Below are 17,912 nucleotides of genomic sequence, written 5' to 3'. Positions count from 1 at the left end.
GGACACAACTTAGTGACTAAACCGGAGAAGGCAATGGCACCCACTCCAGTACTCTTGCCTGGAAAATCCCATGGACAGAGGAGCCTGGTGGGCTGCAGTCCATGTGGTCACTAAGAGTCAGACACGACTGAGTGACTTCACTTTCTCTTTTCACTTTCATGCATTGGAGAAGGAAATGGCAACCCACTCCAATGTTCTTGCCTGGAGAATCCTGGAGACGGGGAAGCCTGGTGGGAGGCTGTCTATGGGTTCGCACAGAGTCGGACACAACTGAGTGACTTCACTTTAGTGACTAAACAACAATGAACAACAATAACAAGCCTTTTAACTTATGAAAATTATGGGATAAGCAAGAAGCTACCAAAGTCATAAGAAAATAAGAATAAAAGAGAAAAGTAAGGAAAAGAGAGGAAGGGAGGAAAGGAGGGAGGAAAGAAAGAACAAATGCAGCTGCTGAGGCACCTTTTGTTTAAGGAGTCTGAATTTCTCAAGGGATTAACTCTTACATGCAAAGAACATTAGAGATAAAATGGTGCCATGAAACCTGTTTGCATGTTTACCAACTGTATTTCAATTTGAAAGTCTGACTATAATAGACCCACCAACTGGCCCCTTGTTCTATAACCAGACCCACCAACTGACACTTCTTACCACAAAGGGTGCAGGTATCGACTTCGGAGCAATATTTCCCACCCTTGCCCCAAAATCATCCCTCAACATTGTTCCCTCCCACTATCCTGTGATTGACCTAGTATCAATTACAGTTCAAATTAATTTCCCTTTCAAGTTCTCGTCCACCTCTCTTGCAAGTCCAGTAAGCACCAACACTCCTCATCACAAAATATTTCAGCGAGACACCATGCCTCCGTCAAGCCCTGATAACCTTTCTCACCACAGGGATAATAGGATAGTGGCCTTCCTGGGCCACTTCCATCAATTTCTATTAAATGTATCCTTCTAATCTGTCGAGCCACTCATTTCTCCTTCCTCCTATAGAGATGCCAGTGAATTGGGGGCAGCGAGGAAGAGGTGAAAAGCTCAGGGTAGATGAGGATTGTGAAAGGGACTGCAGATGCAGGCTGACCGGGTCAAGGGCATCAACCGTACGTGACCTGTGTGTGCCAACCACAATCAGAGAAACTTCACTTAATCTCACCAAGGCTATTAGGAGCTGCCTTTCCAGGTTACATCTAGCTGCTCAGAAAGATAACTGCTTTGCAGACTTCAATATACCTCGAGAGAATTAGATTTTTCTAAGGCAAAGATTGAATTCCTTCCTGCTTCCCCCCTTCTTCACTGTAACCAGGGCCTCACACCAGCTATTTCATTTTCCTTGTGCATCAGGCAGATGACATCCTGCTAAGTACACCAGAAGCAGGAAAGACTGAAATGCAAGATCTGTGACGTTGTTTGCAAGCAGACTTGCTCTGCTTACCTGTTTCACAGAAGGAGCTGCTGGCAAACACTTTAATCAGATAAACTATAAACTTAAGTGTTCTCTGTAGCTTCCAGGAGCCTACCCAAGTCAGCAAAGAGCAACTTTTACCTTTGCTGCTGCTGCTAAGTCGCTTCAGTCGTGTCCGACTCTTAGCAACCCCATGGACTGCAGCCCACCAGGCTCCTCCGTCCATGGGATTTTCCAGGCAAGAGTACTGGAGTGGGGTGCCACTGCCTTCTCCGAACTTTTACCTTTAACCCTGCGCTATTTGCCTTGATGCATTCCTGCTGACTGTAATTGTTTGCTAGGTGATAGAGGGAACACAGAGAAGGGGAAAGATTCGTTGCTGAACCCCCAAACAATCAAATGTCTTCTCAAGGTTAGAAATAACACATGCAAATTAAGTACTGTGACTTCACAATCACCAGATCAAATAGCTTCCCTGAAGCCTCAGCTAATTTCCCAGAGCCTGCCTCACCCTCCTACATGTTTCCATAACACTCTGCTGCCACCTCCACTGTATCATTTGTGTCTTGTATTACAATTGCCTATTGCATATCTATCTCCTCTCCCATATACTAAGAGTTCCCTAAAAGCAAAGGCTATACTTGGTTCATCTTTATCTCCAACTCCTGCAAAAAGTCTGCATGTGGCTGATGCCCCACATATCCAGGTTGGGTGAATGAGGAGACCGAAATCAGTTTCTCATGTCATCCTGGCTGAAAGACTGTAAATTCAGTTCAGTTCAGTTCAGTTCAGTCGCTCAGTCGTGTCTGACTCTTTGAGACCCTTTGGACTGCAGCACGCCAGGCCTCCCTGTCCATCACCAACTCCCAGAGTTTACTCAAACTCATGTCCATTGAGTCAGTGATGCCATCCAGTCATCTCCTCTGTCATCCCCTTCTCCTCCCACCTTCAATCTTTCCTAGCATCAGGGTCTTTTCAAATGAGTTAGCTCTTCATATCAGGTGGCAAAGTATTTGAGTTTCAGCCTCAGCATCAATCCTTCCAATGAATATTCAGGACTGATTTCCTTTAGGATGGACTTGTTGGATCTCCTTGCAGTCCAAGGGACTCTCAAGAGTCTTCTCCAACACCACAGTTCAAAAGCATCAATTCTCAGCTTTCTTTATAGTCCAACTCTCACATCCATACATGACTACTGGAAAAACCATAGCTTTGACTAGACGGACCTTTGTTGGCAAAGCAATGCCTCTGCTTTTTAATATGCTATCTAGATTGGTCATAACTTTCTTTCCAAAGAGTGCTGATGCTGCTGCTAAGTCACTTCAGTCGTGTCCAGCTCTGTGCGACCCCATAGACGGCAGTCCAGCAGGCTCCCCCGTCCCTGGGATTCTCCAGGCAAGAACACTGGAGTGGGTTGCCATTTCCTTCCCCAATGCATTAAAGTGAAAAGTGAAAGTGAAGTCGCTCAGTCATGTCTGACTCTTGGCGACCCCATGGACTGCAGACCACCAGGCTCCTCCATCCATGGGATTCTCCAGGCAAGAGTACTGGAGTGGGGTGCCATTGCCTTCTCCTCCTTCCAAAGAGTAAGCGTCTTTTAATTTCATGGCTGCAGTCACCATCTGCAGTGATTTTGGAGCCCCAAAAAATAAAGTCTGTCACTATTTCATTGCTTCCCCATCTATTTGCCATGAAGTGATGGGACCAGATGCCATGATCTTAGTTTTCTGAATGTTGAGTTTTAAGCCAACTTTTTCATTGTCCTCTTTCACTTTCATCAAGAGGCTCTTTGGTTCTTCTTGGCTTTCTGTCATAAGGCTGGTGTCATCTACATATCTGAGGTTATTGATATTTTTCCCAGCAATCTTGATTCCAGCTTGTGCTTCATCCAGCCCAGCATTTCTCATGATGTACTCTGAAGGACTATAAACTGGGTGGCAAACATGTTTTTCCACCCTGGAAACTGAGTCAAACACATACACATAAAATCAACGAATGCATGCAGAGCAGGGATTCTTTTTAACATATTAATCATTTACAAAATAAAGACAGGAAAATAGTGGAGGACATTCAGATCGGCATTGTCAGCTCAGCAGCTAAAAAAAAAATGTCCTTTAGTAAATCCCAAAATATCCCTTTAGACTAGATGCGCCTGTTTCCTCCTCAACCCTCAGAGGGATGTCTGTGGTGAGCATTCACAGTGTGCCCAAACCTTTGAAGGTCAGAGAATCAGCTCGTGCAATGGGGCAGCTCATGGTTGTGGGGCTATTCCCCAAATTTAAGAGCACCATTGACCAGAATGAAGGGCCAGGGAGGAGTGGGTGCCAAGTGGCTTCAGTTGTGTCTGACTCTGTGAGACCCTATGGATTGCAGCCCACCAGGCTCCTCTGTCCGTGGGATTCTCCAGGCAAGAATACAGCATCCAAGCAGATGTGAACTGTCCCCTCCTTATTCAGCCCTCCTAAACCTGTCTTCACAGACCCCAGCTTGCCACTTTTCCAATTTAGAATTCCTTTTCTTGATGGCAATGATGACCCTATAAGCGAGACAGCAAAAGAGACATAGATGTAAAGAACAGACTTTTGGACTCTGTGGGAGAAGGCGAGGGTGGGATGATTTGAGAGAACAGCATTGAAACATGTATATTATTGTCATATGTGAAACAGATCACCAGTCCAGGTTCGATGCATGAGACAGGGTGCTCAGGGCTGGTGCCCTGGGATGACCCTGAGGGATGGGGTGGGGAGGGAGGTGGGAGGGGGGTCCAGGATGGGGGACACGTGTACACCTGTGGCTGATTCATGTCAGTGTATGGCGGGAACCACTACAACATTGTAAAGTAATTAGCCTCCAATTAAAATAAACAAATTAAAACAAAAAAAGAAGATACAAAAAAAAAGAATTCCTTTTCTTTACACCTCTCAAACAAAAGGAAATAAATATCTAATAAACACCCAAAACCCCACCGCCTTTATAGCTTAGGCAAAGAGACCCAGGGTGGAACAACGCGAATCTCCTGGTACCAAGTCCACACACGGTGGCAGCTGCTCAGTTGAGATCCAAAGTGGGCGGGCTCCCCTCTACTGGCTCCCCGCCACTGGGTGCCTCGTCAGAGTCAGCTCAGCTCTTAAGAAGGCCACCTCTCCTCAACTGTCTACAAAGGACCTCTCCGATGGATCGGCCTCTGTTGGTCCTCATCTCCACCTGTCTTTGGCTCCTGTATTTTTCTTCCATCCTCAGGGACTGGTGCTCGATCTTTCAGTGACACTAATGTACAAAGGTCTAATAACATCAAATCTTAACCCAAAGCTTGACGACGCTCTTACTCTGAAATTCCCAAGAAATGGCAGATAATTAGAGGTTAATGGGACTTTCTCAGAACCCCTGAAACAATAGCTCAGGGCCTCCAAGGACGTCAGTGGATTTGGCCTCAATCAGACTACTATTTAAACCACTGCAGGGGACACGGGTTCGACTCCCGGTCCAGGAAGATTCCACAAGCCACAGAGCAGCTGAGCCTGTGTGCCATAACTTCGGAGCCTGAGTTCTAGAGCCTGTGCTCTGCAACAAGAGAAGCCCACGCCCCTAGATGAGAGTAGCCCCACTCAGTGCAACCAAGAAAAGCCTCAGGCAGCAACAAAGACCCAGCAGTGCTGCAGGGTCACAGAGCTGTGTGTGTGTGTGTGTGTGTGTGTGTGTGTGTGTGTGATGGCAGTGGTATAGGCTCACAGAGTATGTGTTGTGTGTGTGTATGTGTGTGCACTCAGTCATGTCCGACTCTTTGTGACCCCACAGACTGTAGCCTGCTAGGCTCCTCTGTCCATGGAACTCTTCAGGCAAGAACACTGGAGTGTGTTGCCATTTCCTACTCCAGGGGATCTTCCCAACCCAGGGATCGAACCTGCCTCTCTTACATCTCCTGCAGTGGCAAGCAGGTTCTTTACCAGCTGAGCCCCCAGGGAAGCCCTTACAGACTACATCTGAGTCATAAGAAGTGAGATAAAATGAGAATTCAAACCATATTTTCATATATATGTAAATGTGTGTAGGTACATATTTTGTATGCACACATATATTATGGGCATACATATATTGTATGTACATTTCTACCTATATTTCCACATATTAGCAAAAAACTTATGTAGCTGGGATTCCTAGTTTCCTGCTATTGCTTTGCTACATAGCCTGTTCCTCTGGCTTAGTCTCTTCATTTTCAAAAAATGAAGGTATTCAACTACATGTTTCCTAAATTTCCTTCCAATGTTAACCTCCTATTTGAACATTTTGCCACTGGAAAAAAAATTACTTATAATTGTATGGGATTTAACATAGAGAAAGCAATTTTTGATCCTCAGATATTTTGTTCACCTAGCCCTCAGGAAAATCCTTATGGAGACCACTGCTCAGAACTCATTTGAAATGTAGAAAATGTAACAAGTTTTTTCCAGAACAAAAATATGAATGTCAATGAAGAGACCACATATAGCTATTATTTAGAAAAAAAATGGCATTAGACTTTCATTTAAAAGAACTGAGTTCAGTTCGACTCAATGTCATAAACAAAGCCAAGTGTTCAGCCTCATATCTACCAATTCCAAGAAATGTATGGGGAAGCAGGTGAGGACTGGGGAAACAGGGTGCTATCAGAACCTTTAAAAACACCCTGGAGAGAAAGTCGCCTTGGCAAATACTTCAGCTGGAGCACCTCTTCACCTGGTGGAAACACTTAGACACGTGTGTTCCTACAACACAAGCCATGCAAATGATTCACTGCTTTTTCTTATAAGCCCTATCAGATTTATATTATTTATGAGCCAACCAACTTCATAGCTAGCCTTTCACCTTGTCATATTTTCCTGCACTCCCAGAGTGAATCCAGTCTGACACTCGCCATTCTCCACTGTATAATATGAAAATGGAGCCATTAAAAGCAGTATTTCAGATAGGAAGGAAATCCAGAACTAAGACACCGATCAAAGTGTTTAGAGGCAACTACAAAATAACTAATAGTTTGAATATTTTGACCAATTTTTGAAATAAAAAAAAGACATAAAAGACCCTTGAGGTGACCTGACCCAAGTTTTCTATACAACCCCTTCTCATAACTCTAAAATTCTCCTAAAAACTCTAAAATTCTCCCTTCAGACAAGCTTCTAGAACTGACCTAAACTATGAAGAGCCAGACAGGGTGCATGGTGTTGGATAATTTTGCATGGAGATGATAAGTTTATCCATTTCAGAGGATATAAGAATCAACATTCCCTTAATTTTGTTTAAAAGGAATATAAGTAGCTAAGCAAAGGATTTGATTTTTTCCTTTCTTCTCAAGAGCAGCACCACATCAATGGTAGATATTTATCCCCAAATTCAGACAAGCTCTTCTCCAAGAAGATAAAGCACCTTGAACTATATCCATGGTTGAGATTCGAGTAGTTAAAAGCCTAATGATAAATGGGATGAAATGAAAAGTGAGACTAAATTAGGCATATCTATACATGAGCACATAATTACACAGACTATGTATGTATAATTTGCCTTTAATGGCATTTCCGTCTATACTAAAATTCCCAGGTGTCCTCAAACAAGCACAGCTTTGTGATGCCATGCCTTTAATGGAGCTCTGTTACCATGGGGATGGCAGAGCTCCCTCTCAGAATAGCGTTGAGTTCTGACAATTGAAGAAGCTGGAGAAATTTCAATTAAGCCATCATCTTAGAACCTTCCAGCACCTACAAATGTGAAAATTATCAAGTTCTGAAGCATTGCTAGTTTGCCTGAGAAGCTATGGACTTTGGACCATGATTCAAAGTAGTGTATATATATATTTATACAAGGAAATATGAATTCAATCTCTTATCTTCCAATAACCTATAATATGGGCGTATATATTGCCAAGTCCTCTCAAGAGCCCCTGAGTTGGATCCATTAATGCACTCAGTGGTTTATTTACTCAGTATATATATATGTGTGTGTGTGTGTGTGCACTAAGTCGCTTCAGTCGTGTCCAACTCTTTGTGACCCTTTGGACTATAGCCCACCAGGCTTCTCTGTCCATGGGATTCTCCAGGCAAGAATATACTAAAGTAGGTTGCCATGCCCTCCTCCAGGGGATCTTCCTGACCCAAGGATCAAAACCGCCTCTCTTACGCCTCCTGGATTGGCAGGTGGGTTCTTTACCACTAATGCCAGCTGGGAAGCCCATAAATATACATACATACACACATATGTGTATGTTATAAATATGGAGATAGAGACTTGTGGGTTTTCTCCAGTGCCCAGCATAACCCATGGAATCTATGAGGTTATACATATATGTATTGCTTACCCTCAATGACCTTGAAGTATAGTCGATAACTATTATGTTAAAAGATGGAAACACAAGGATGTAATATGAAGAGAAATAGAAATAAGAGGATCAACTGGGTACAGAGAAAGATCTTGGAAGGTTGAGTTAGAAAATGCCTCTGACAAGACTTCAGAAACAAAGAGTGCAGATGATCCGTCATTGAGCCAAAGCAATTAAATTCCCCTCCCTCTGGCCACACTAAAAAGGATTTAGCATGCATGAGGGTCTCAGGTCAAGAGTTGTATGGCCAGCAACCCCTAAGAAGGTAGGGTATGTTGCAATCACAGCTTAAGCAACCAGAGAATCAAGGTCAGAGCCAGCCAAGTGCAACCACAGGAGGGAAGAGTCCATGGTTTGTCCAAGACAAAGCCAAGAGGGATCTCCTGGTTGTTCCCAATATTTAAAGCTTGCCACAGAGGCCAAGAAGCTGCATGGAAACTAACATTCCTCAACATTTCCCAGTCTTGCTGCCCAATGGAATGAAATGCAGGAGACATTCCAATATTCTTCCCAGGAAATCACATAGACAGAGAAGTCTGGCGGGCCACAGTCCATGGGGTAACAAAAGAGACCAACTTAGTGACTAAACAACAATAATGCCATGTGAGCAGGTCACTTCATTTCTGTTCATTTCTCTCTGAAGCTGTGAATTAAAATATACCCATCATCCAACATTAGTGTGACCATGTGCTTACAATTATATTCTGATGAAAATTAATCATATAAGAAAGAGGGCTTCTGGAGGAGCTAGTTATATCTTGGAGGCTCTGGTGCTTCCTTCCACCTACGTGGGCAGTTGTTACTTACACTCCTGATTCATGGAAACTTCGGCTCTTCTGTGAATGGCTATCCAAAGTTTGGCCAGGATGCATATTTGTAAATCAGCGCTTCTGTCTGACATTTTCCACTTCCAGTGGTAAGCTTATTATAGACTGGCCTCTTATGAAGCTTGTTAAATTCACTGCAAGTTCATAATCTGTGTGGACCTAATCGCTGCTCTTCTTTTCAGAGAGGTCACTGAGCATCAGGCACTGCTTTCATTTGAGGTGGGCAAGGTCAAAAAACCTGCAAAAGTTCTACTTTTGGTGTATTTTCTTTTAATCCCCTACTTTTCCATCATTTTTATGTATCACACTAACCTGGATTCCAACACATGGCTGCTTGGCGCTGGAGCAACTTTGAGGAGATACACCGTGTCCAAGGGCAAAGAGAAGCCCCAGCAAGGTGGTAGAAGGGGTGGAATTGCATTTAGAATCAAACCCCATACGCTCCAGCAACACTCAGAAGGCTCAAACAAACCTTGTACACACCAGGGCCCAGAGTCTGAGACAGAACTGTGTTTGAGTGTCTCCTGAGGAGGAACAGGTCAGCAGTGGACTGCCACAGGGATAGGGTTTCTGGGTGCCGCAGACCTGGGTATGGCATAAGCCCTCTTGGAGGAGGTTACCATTAACCCACCATAGAGCCACCAGAACTTACACAGGACTGGGAAAACAGACTCTTGGAGAGAACAAACAGAACCTTGTGCACCAGGACCCAGGAGAAAGGAGCAGTGACCCCAAAAGAGACTGACCCAGACTTGCCTGTGAGTGTCCAGGAGTCTACAGCAGAGGCGTGGGTCAGTGGTGGCCTGCTGCATGCTTGGGGGCACTGAGCACAGCAGTGCATGCATGGGGCCTTTTGAAGGAGGCCACCATTATCTTTATTTAGTTCAGTTCAGTCGCTCAGTCATGTCCATGAATCTTTGCGACCCCATGAATCACAGCACGCCAGGCCTCCCTGTCCATCATCATCTCCTGGAGTTCACTCAAACTCACATCCATCGAGTTGGTGATGCCATCCAGCCATCTCATCCTCTGTCGTCCCCTCTTCCTCCTGCCCCCAATCCTTCCCAGCATCAGTCTTTTCCAATGAGTCAACTCTTTGCATGAGGTGCCAAAGTACTGGAGTTCCAGCTTTAGCATCATTCCTTCCAATGAACAGCCAGGACTGATCTCCTTTAGAATGGACTGGTTGGATCTCCTTGCAGTCCAAGGGACCCTCAAGAGTCTTCTCCAACACCACAGTTCAAAAGCATCAATTCTTCAGCGCTCAGCTTTCTTCACAGTCCAATTCTCACATCCATACATGACTACTGGAAAAACCATAGCCTGACCAACCTAGACAGTACATTAAAAAGCAGAGACATTACTTTCCCAACAAAGGTCCATCTAGTCAAGGCTATGGTTTTTCCAGTGGTCATGTATGGATGTGACAGTTGGACTGTGAAGAAAGTCTGTGGTGTTGAACTGTGGTGTTGGAGAAGACTCTTGAGAGTCCCTTGGACTGCAAGGAGATCCAACCAGTCCATCCTCAAGGAGATCAGTCGTGAATATTCATTGGAAGGACTGATGCTGAAGCTGAACCTCCAATACTTTGACCACCTGATGAGAAGAAGTGACTCATTTGAAAAGACCCTGATGCTGGGAAAGATTGAGGGTGGGAGGAGAAGGGGATGATAGAGGATGAGATAGTTGGATGGCATCACCAACTCAATGGACATGAGTTTGAGTAAACTCTGGGTGTTTGTGATGGACAGGGAGGCCTGGAGTGCTGCAGTCCATGGAGTCTCAGAGAGTCAGACATGACTGAGCAACTGAAATGAACTGAACTGAACCTGGATTCCAAGTGGAAGCTGGTAATCCCAAGCTCTCAAAGAAGAGAGACAAATGATCCCTCCACTATTATAAGGATGAATGTATAAGATGGACCTACTATAACTTGGGTTTTTCCATAATCTCTCTGGCCTTTCTGTGCTTAGAGCTCTGACTTGCCTAAGATTGACCTCCTGATGAATTAGGTAAAAATGTCAGCTTCCTCTTAAGAGTGAGCATGTGTGATGTCTTCCTTCAGATAGAGATGAACATTATCCTAAACTCCAGGATTTCAGAATATTATGAGAGACTGATGAAGTGTTGAAACTATTTTTCCAAGAGGTCTTTAACAATGGATTAACTCCTACCATGGGGTAGACATATTATATTCCCTGATGTGTGGAGGTGGGCCCAGTGACCTTGAAGAGTGTTGATCCCCCCGCATGATGGCCCCAAAGAGTATCCAGCTAAAGGATTGGATAAATGAATCTGAAATCCAGCCAGAGCTTCACCTACCAACTTTTGTACCCTGACTTAGGGCTGTGTGCACCTGGAAGGAAAGCATTTTGTCTGATTTGCACAAAATTACCACAAGGCGTTAAGGAGAACTTAATCCAACCCTACAAATCTGAGATGATTTTGTTCACCCACTTTTTAATTTGTTGTAACAGCCCTTCTATTTTACAACAATTTAATGGGCATCAATTATGTGTCATGGCCAATATCCTCCATTCTTCCTGAAATATGTGAAATCATTAGTGGTATTTAAGAACTCTGATTCCAGGGCATTATTCCAAATTATTAATAAATACAGAATAATGATCCTGCCTGTGGCTTAAGGGAATGAGAACAGATCACAGCATTGAATACTGCCAAGTCATCAAAAACATTGTTTTAAACCTGTGAACTACAGAAAATTTCCACATCTGAACCTCGCTATATCATACATCGCGTCTTCATCATATATTTTAAGCTCTCCCAGCTATGTTTCTTCCCCAAATACTGTTGTCTTAAAGCAGCCACTAGGTGACAAGTCAGAAACCTGATTTCAAGCATTGGCTTTACAACCTGACTTATTTTTTGACCTTGAACACAAGTCATTGACTTCTTAGGGCACTGCCTTTCCTCTGGACAATAAAAGAAAAACTAGCTTCTGACTCCACAGGGATGTCGTGAAAATAAATGAGATGTAGGTCTGCAGAGTCACTGTAAGCTCTTAGGAATGAAAGAGCTTAAAGAGATGAGGTTTCAGCAGCAATTTTTTTTTTTTTTTTTTTTGGTCAGCCTTATAAGTGAGAGAAAGGTTCTTGGTAAGTTTGGAAGAATATGACCTCACTGACTCCTGCTCCTGACCTGTAGTTTTTTCTCTTCTGCATTCACAAAGTCTACTATAATTCTGGCTGTTGACTCAGTGAAATTAATAAGCATCTACCATACCCTTAGGCAACAAATAAAAATGGTCACACGCCGTGTGGGATGAATTATCTGCTACCAGTCAAGCATCATACAATACATGCTCCTACAGGGGCTGTGAAAACACTCTAATGAAACAAGAAAAGTGTTACATTGCAGAAAAGAAGAAGCTGCTAGGATAGAGTTCCCAGCTAGGAACTGATCTGACAGAGTCTAGAAGCCCAAAGGTAGAAAATGTCTTTTAGGAGAACTGCAACCACATTTTTGCCAGTGTCAGAGATACTCTCTTCTAATGCCAAGGCAGTTGTGAAAGAAGATCACAAATAACCAGCTAACAGTCTCCCTGCCCCAAGGTGAAGAGTCCCTGACAGGTGGTGCAGATAAGTGCTGTATGACCGGTCCCTTATCTCCCTTAAGAGAGTGGTACAATCCACAGAGCTCACATAAACTCTTCTCTGGCTTCGATCCCATTTGGACCTTTAAGAGAAAAGTTGACAGTCATAGATTAAAGGCAAACATTACAGTGAAGTGATACGTACACTAGGTGGCTACGACTAAAGATGGTTTTGCAAGAATTAGCTGGAAAAACATATTGGCATGCTGAAATGAGTCTCTAAGTTGGTGGATGAAGCTAACATCTTTGTCTTGGTCTCATTGGGGCTCATGCTTCTTTACAGGCTTTGATTTTCTTCATTTACTCACTCAATAAATGTTCACTGAGCACTGTAATGGAAACTGCTGGTGGTGCCCACAAATCTAATCTCCTCCCTTCCCTGAGAAAGTAGCTGTCCAGTTAAGATCTAAATTGTCTCACCCATCTTCTAAGGAAGGGAGGTGACCTAAGTTGGCACTAATGGAGACTGAATGGAAGTGACAAGGGCAACTTTGGCATTAAAAAAAAGCCCTTAACCTGGACTTTTGCTGTTACTTTGTCTGCTTGTTAAAAATGAAAAAGTGGAGGCTACCTACCTGCCATGGACTATTTGTAAGAAAGAAATAAACATCTGTGTTTTGGAGTTTCTTTGTTACATCAGCTCAGCCTTCATTTTTACAAATTTAAGAGTCTTCTGAGTATCAAGTCCTATTTGACAAGCCGGGGTTCCAGCTTAGCAAAATACGCATGGTACATGCCCCCATAAAATGTATAGTTTAATGTCTACCCTAGTCTTCTACCTGGGAATCAAAACCCATGAGATAAGTGTCTATCATACTCAATAATCAAAATAAAATAGGGCAGGAAGCAAGAGTATAAGAGTAGATAAAGATCTGGGCTTTAGAGACTTCCTTGGTGACCAGTGGTTAAGACTTCACCTTTCAACACAGTAGGTGTGAGTTAGGTCCCTGGTTGGGTAGCTACGATCCCACATGCCTGGAAGCCAGAAAACCAAAACTGTAACAAACTGTAACAAATTCAATAAAGACTTTAAAAATGGTCCACATCAAAAAAAAAAAAAAAAAAAGACCTGGGCTTCAATGCTAAATAAATCTGAATTTAAGTTCTTGTTCTATCTCTTATAAACCATATTCTTGGGGCAAATCATTTAATTTATGTAGATCTCATTTACCTCCTTTGAAGCAGGGATGATAGAAATAATTATACATACCTAATAGAGCCCTGCTGCTGCTGCTTCTTAGCTGCTTCAATCATGTCCGACCCTGTGTGACCCCATGGATGGTAGCCCACCAGGAATTCCATGGAATTCTCCAGGCAAGAGTACTGGAGTGGGTTGCCATGCCTTCCTCCAGAGGATCTTCCCAACCCAGGGAATCGAATCCAGGTTTGCTGCATTTGCTGGTGGATTCTTTACAACTGAACCACAAGGGAAGTCCCTAATAAAGTCCTAGTGACAATCAAAAGGAATAGACATGTAAGTAGATTAAACCAGGACTTGAGCATCACCAATGTGATAATCAGAGTTCAGTCTTGTTATCATTTACTTCCATGGGGAGTGAAAGTGAAAGTGTTAGTCACTCAGTCATGTCCAACTCTTTGTGATCCCCTGGACTGTGTAGTCCACCAGGCTCCTCTGTCCATGGAATTTCCCAGGCAAGAATACTGGAGTGAGTTGCCATGACCTTCTCCAGGGAATCTTCCCAACCCAGGAACTGAACCCAGTTTTCCTGCATTTGCAGGTGGATTCTTTACCACTGAGCTGCCAGGGAAGCCCATGACACTTTACACCTCTGCCATAATTCAACTAACTGAGTTAATTCAGTCTTATAATTATGCTTGCTCATCTGGTACCCCCTACTGTAGCACAAGGGTTTCCCAAATAGCTCAGATGGTAAAGAACCTGCCTGCAATGTGGGAGACCCAGGTTTGATCCCTGAGTGGGGTAAATACCCTGGAGAAGGGCATGGAAACCCACTCCAGTATTCTTTCCTGGAGAATTCCATGGACAGAGGAGCCTGGCAGGCTACAGTCCGTGGGGCTGCAAAGAGTTGGACTTGACTGAGCAACTAACACACACTGTAGCACAAACAACTGCTTCTTAAATAGCTCTGCCCCAGAACTTAGTACAATGCCTGGTACGTACGAGGACTCTATTCATAACTGTCATGCATAACTGCCATGTGAACTTGAACGAATATTAAAGGCTGGAGTGTGAATAAATAAAAACCTACTAAGATGGTTATTTGTTTGATGCAAAAAAAAGTAGGCACTTGGTTTTAAAAATAAATGGATGGCAGTGAAACATTTAATAAAATCCATCAAGCCTAAGAAATTAATACAGAGAAGCCCCATGATGAAAATGAGTATTTTCCAAAAGTTATATGCCAACTGCTTTGACCTCAAAAACATAATGAAATGTCATACATCATCTTAAGGGTCCAGTTCACAAGAGCTTTTTTAACCTTAGTTAAAACTGACATATTGTACAATGGCATTAGAAAAAAATTGTAGCAGACAATATGATTGAAATGCCAAAAAAAAAAGGGAAACAAAGTAGAAAAATCAAAATTTTTGTTCTTTGGTGAAAGTAAATTTAAGTAGAGAAATATAAGAAAGAAAATGTTGACTCTTAAAGGTTCTGAATGCATTTTTGGTGGGCTTATAAGTTCAAGGTACTGGTTCTTTATTCTCCCTAATTCCACATCAAAGTTTCCAGCTTTCATTCCCTTTACTACAGAGATATTGCTAGCAATACTCTTATACTGAATAGTCTGGATTAGCCCCTCCTTCTCACAAGGGGAACAAAGAGAGGGAGATAAACGTCTCTAAGATAACGGGGAAAGAATTGGGGGAAAAACTGTGAGTTGTATGTGTATGTACTTAGTTGCCCTGTCGTGTCCGATGCTTTTCGACCCTTTGGACTGTAGCCCACCAGGTTCCTCTGTCCATGGGATTTCCCAGACAAGAATACTGGAGTGGGTTGCCATTTTCTTCTCCGGGGGATCTTACCAACCCAGGGGTTGAACCCATACCTGCCATGTCTCCTGTATTACAGGCATATTCTTTACCCATTGAGCCATCAGGGAAGCCTGTGAGTTGTACAAAGTGAAGAGAAGTCGCTCAGTCGTGTCCGACTCTTTGCGACCCCACGGACTGTAGCCTTCCAGGCTTCTCAGTCCATGGGATTTTCCAGGCAACAGTACTGGAGTGGGTTGCCGGTGAGTTGTACAAGGAAGGTTAAAAAGGAAATAAAGTAAACTGATCTGAAACACAGTACCTGGTGTGAAATATGCTGACATATGATCAGTGAAATGATAAGAAAATGGAGAGACAAGGCAAAAGCTTCATAATACTTTAAAAGAGAGAGAGAAAAAAACAGGAAAAATAATGGCTCATGGTATTCTTCCATGTTGTACAACAAATAATATCATCAGCCCAAGGAATTTTGGTTGTTAGTAAGAACAAGAGGAGCAGACACTTTGTTATATGGGAGGAAAGGAAGTAGAGTATTTTCCAATTATGAAAATAGGTTAATCGCAACTTGATTTATTTTTAAGTTCATAGAAACTGAACTAATCTCTTCCTTGTCTGTGAAGGGGAGAACACAAAGGAATAATGTAAAATGGGTATTTAAGTTTACTGAAAATATTAGGAAGAAACTCCCTGACAGAACATATATACAAAGGCTGCTGCTGCTGCTGCTAAGTCGCTTCAGTCGTGTCTGACTCTGTGCGACTCCAAAGACGGCAGCCCACCAGGCTCCCCCATCCCTGGGATTCTCAGGCAAGAACACTGGAGTGGGTTGCCATTTCCTCCTCCAATGCATGAAAGTGAAAAGTGAAAGGGAAGTCGCTCAGTCGTATCCGACTCTTAGCGACCCCATGGACTGCAGCGCACCAGGCTCCTCCGTCCATGGGATTTTCCAGGCAAGAGTACTGGAGTGGGGTGCCGTGGCAAACTGTGAAATCAACGTGGAAATGAAATGCTAGGAGGGAACCATTCTTAACCTCTTACGTAAAAATTCAGTCACAGTTTTAAAAGATACAGATCAAATAATGGAGACTCCCAGAAAAATCTCTGAAGCTTCCCTACATGATTTTAGCAGAATAAAAACGATGCTTCCTGGTTAAATGGGAGACTTTTTTTTCCTGTGTCTTAGCCAACTCTCCCTCTGCCCCACTCATATCCTCTCCCCGCCTCCCCCATTTCCTCCCACCCTCTCTCCCTCCCTCTCTCTGTCTCACACACACTTACTCAAAGAGCATCTATGCAAACATCAGTCTCAGCACCAAGGACAGCAACCTTCACTTTGACATTCTGAGGATGTCAAAGACCATCCTCAGAAACCAGGTATACATCTCAGGAGCTCTTGTTTATTTTTTTAATTTGTTTATTTTTAACTGAAGGATAATTGCTTTATAATATTGTGTTTGTTTGTGTCATACATCAACACATATCAGCCGCAGGTATACATATGTCCCCTCAGTCTTAAACCTCCTATCCCATCCCCACATCTCTAGGTTGTCACAGAGCCCTGATTTGAGTTCCCCGAGTCATATAGGAAATTCAGAAGCTCTTTTGAATTCAGATGAGAAATGCTTGATTGCCCAGCTAGCTCAGTCGGTAGAGCATGGGACTCTTAATCCCAGGGCTGGGGGTTCAAGGCCCACGTTGGGCAGTTGCTCTTCAACATTTGGGGCTTCCCTTGTAGCTCAGATGATAAAGAATCCACTTGCAAGGCGGGAGACCATTCAATTTCTGGATTGGAAGATCCCCTGGAGAAGCGATAGGCTACCCATTCCGATATTCTTGGGCTTCCCTGGTAGCTCAGCTGGTAAAGAATCCGCTTGCAATGTGGGAGACCTGGGTTCAATCCCTGGGTTGGGAAGATCCCCTGAAGAAAGGGAAAGGCTACCCACTCCAGTATCCTGGCCTAGAGAATTCCACAGACTATACAGTCCATGGGGTTGCAAAGAGTCAGATACTACTGAGTGACTTTCACTATCTAGAAGTGCTTGAAGTTTAACTCAAAGTTGTAAACACCTGATCTATAATACCACTTTTCTTTTCAGAATATGATTATCTGTGTTTATTAAAACAGTGGACACTTTACTATGTGTTCAGAATAAATAATTGACAAAACTGAGGATCAGAATCTGCTAGAGCTGGAAAGATCCTTCAGGAGTCTTCAACCCAGCCTCTGCTTTGTAAAGATGAAAAAATGAGGACAAGAGGTTATGAAGGTAGTTTCTAAACAGACTTTTTAGCCTGGCTATTATAGAAATGGTAATGTTTCTATGTACTTCAAAGTTTTGACAAAATTGAGGTGAGAGGTTCAAGTTCACAGTACTTGAAGACAGAGTTTTTATTCAACAAGATTCCAACAATCACTTGTCACATTAAAAATGCCAAGTCAAAAATTTTAAATCTAACCCTTGACTCTAACACATTACCACTTTTAACAGCAATTTAACAATGGTAAATTGGCTTTATAACATTGTTTTATTTTTTACAAAATATAACCAATAACTCCACACCTCTTCTGCCACATGCTACATGTTTCAAAAATATGACTGCAGGTTATCTTTAATTTTGTGTCATGAAGACTAGTATAGTACTTGACTTTCTCCCTAGATACACATTTAGTGGAAGGGCTTCTAAGAAGTTAAGTGTGTTTATATTCAATTCAAGCATTACTTCTTTGAGAAGACCAGACACTTG

At 43.0% G+C, this 17,912-nt stretch overlaps 1 non-coding gene across 1 annotated transcript; it reads left to right on the top strand.

Annotated features, from left to right (window-relative positions):
- Positions 1-16,796: 16,796 nt before the first annotated feature.
- On the top strand, positions 16,797-16,869 carry TRNAK-CUU (transfer RNA lysine (anticodon CUU)). The gene has a single exon. It is a non-coding gene; the product is annotated as a tRNA-Lys (tRNA).
- Positions 16,870-17,912: the final 1,043 nt, after the last annotated feature.

The sequence above is a fragment of the Bos taurus genome, chromosome 10 (genome assembly GCF_002263795.3).
Source record: "Bos taurus isolate L1 Dominette 01449 registration number 42190680 breed Hereford chromosome 10, ARS-UCD2.0, whole genome shotgun sequence".
In the NCBI taxonomy this organism is placed as follows: domain Eukaryota; kingdom Metazoa; phylum Chordata; class Mammalia; order Artiodactyla; family Bovidae; genus Bos; species Bos taurus.
Note: the sequence above shows the minus strand (reverse complement) of the source record. Positions and strands in the feature narration are given on the sequence as shown.